This window comes from Cynara cardunculus (genome assembly GCF_001531365.2).
Source record: "Cynara cardunculus var. scolymus isolate 2C chromosome LG 8, CcrdV1, whole genome shotgun sequence".
Taxonomy (NCBI): Eukaryota; Viridiplantae; Streptophyta; class Magnoliopsida; order Asterales; family Asteraceae; genus Cynara; species Cynara cardunculus.
The window spans coordinates 18,088,630-18,091,219 of record NC_037535.1 but is presented as its reverse complement, the minus strand read 5'-3'; positions in this window follow the sequence as shown (position 1 = coordinate 18,091,219).

The window sequence follows — 2,590 nt, the reverse complement described above, 5'->3', positions numbered from 1 at the left end:
AGGATTTGGATTGTTTGCGTGGATACCGTGGAGGCATCAAGTTTTGTTTGTTGCTGTGATCAGAGTTTGCTAACTGTGAGGTATAATTTCGAAACACCCGATTTATTTCGGTTCGTATGGGTCCTTGGAGGGTTACGGTTTTATTTTCCGCTGTGCTTGAGATCCCGTAACCCAACAGTATTGATCCAAGAGTAAAATGTCTTCAACAATCGAAAACTAGTTGAAATAAGGTCAAGGATCTTCACCAAAATGGGTTAGTTTGTCATCTAGCCGATAGAAGATCAGTACAAGATTAAAAGTCAACTAGTAGTCTGACAATACTACTATTGTCAATACGAATCTTGAAGTACAAATTTGGCTAGCAAGTTTGGCTCACCAACTCATTTGTTTCTATATACAACATTTCAGCCTAAGCAAATCCAGAAGCACCATATGATTGGTACTTTGTTTGCTTTACTATTCATTCGACATACTAAAGGAGATGGTAAGTTAAAATTGTGTCTACATCAAACTCAAAGGTTTAAATGAAGAGTACTAGGTTATATGGATCAACCAACTAGAAGAAGACATGCATTTGTCACCATTCTCCACTCAATCCAACTATATCCCCCAACATACAACATCTTCATCTTTAGTGACTCCATCTCCTCAACACACCTTCAGTGTTCCAACTCAGTCTAACTCTAGCGAACATCATGATCTTCACTACACCTGCAATACCCTCCCCCACCTGTAACTCTACCCTCCTTATCCTCATTGATACACCCCGCTTCCTTTCTTTTCAACTTCTTCAATTTGGTTGTTTAACATGTACTATAATTTTACCAACTGTCAGACTCTCCCTTTCGCCATTAAAGCTTCTTCACAACAACCAAAATGCTCTTTACGATCTACACATTAAGCAACATTCCCTAATTTTTACCTAGTCCAAATAGGGGAATCCCTTTAGAACTTCCTCATTTTGGTTTATGGAGAAGATATATGCTGCAAAAATATAATGTTTTTCTATAGGATTTCACTCCAAACCTAGAATTTTCTCTGACCTTTTATTCTCATAAAGTGGCTAAAGGCGTTAATTTTGAGAAATCTCTTCTTTGGTTGGCTAAAAATATAGATAAGGAAAGGAAATACCCTGAAAGATTCAGTTCGGAAACCAAAGTAGAGAATAGGAAAAACAACAGCAGGTACGTTAAAAGAAAAGATCACAAAAAGTAGGAATCTTGAAGATGAACCAGCCACCGGAAAGGTCATTCGATCTTCTTGGTAGGAATCTGATGAAAAGTTTGCGAATAATGGTGTTAATAATATGAAAAATGATAGAAGATTTGATAAAGAAATGATTATAGTGAAAAAAGGAATTTTGAAACTAATTTCAATCTAGAAAATCAAGAAAGGGGGTTCTCTAAGAGAGTGGTAGGGTATCGGAAAGGGTAAACTGGTGTGGTGGAGGTCGTCGGAGGGGTGTGGTGGGCAAGAAGACATGGATAGGGGTTGGGTATTAACATTAGGCGTAACAGGTAAAAAGACATTCTTAATAGGAAAAAGAAAAAGACTAACAAAAATAAAAAGACCAAAATACCCCTGAATTAACAAACTCTTTTAACTGAAGTTAGTCAGAGGGACCAAAAACATAATGAAATGGCAACCACCAGTACAATTAGTGTATTTAATGAAGTTTAAGTAAGAGAGTCGCTAATAAATGACAAGTATACATAGGAACCAAAAGTGTAATTTACTCCTATTTATAGTGGTTCCATCGTGTTTCATTTGAAATGAAGATGGATCGGAGATGTGTTTCAACATTAAAATCAGTTCCCATTTTGATGGTTCGATCAAGTTTTAACGTTTTTTATATAAGTGGATTTCAACTTTGACAATTCAATCCAAATCGGGTTTCAACCTTTCTACAGTTAATGGAAACAGCTGTTCTTTTGGTAACATGATAAATGTCATTTTTTAATATATATATATATATATGTGTTAAAAATAATATAATAATAAAATAATATAATATATTATTAAATTTTAAAATACGTTTTAGCAACCTTTTTGAAAGATTATGATTTTTTCCAAATATAAATTTGAGTTAAAATATTAATTTTAATTTAGGTATTTTTAAAATATCGTATTTATTTATTGAAAAAGAAAACGATAAGTATTATCAATATTAGAAGGTTACTCACGCAATGTAACAAGATAAATCTCGATTTTAATATTTAGTTTTTATTCTTTGTCTTTATCGATATAATACGAATTTATGTGGTTTTGAGAAAGTGGTAATATTTTTATTTTTGAATTAAAATATAAATTTGAAGATTGCATAAAAATTTGTAAAAAAATAAATCGATAATAGTATCAGATTAACTATTTAATAATCTTCGTTTTTTTAGTGTAACTTCTTTAATTCAATTTTTTTATTATATTTTAATTTAGATTTAGTAACAAAGTAATCTTCAATTTTAAGTAAACATTGGTTTTATGTGGTTTTGAGAAAAGTGGTAATATTTTTATTTTTGAATAAAATATAAATTTAAAAATATCATAAAATTTTGAAAAAAAATATCGATATCAGTATTAAATAAATCTTTTT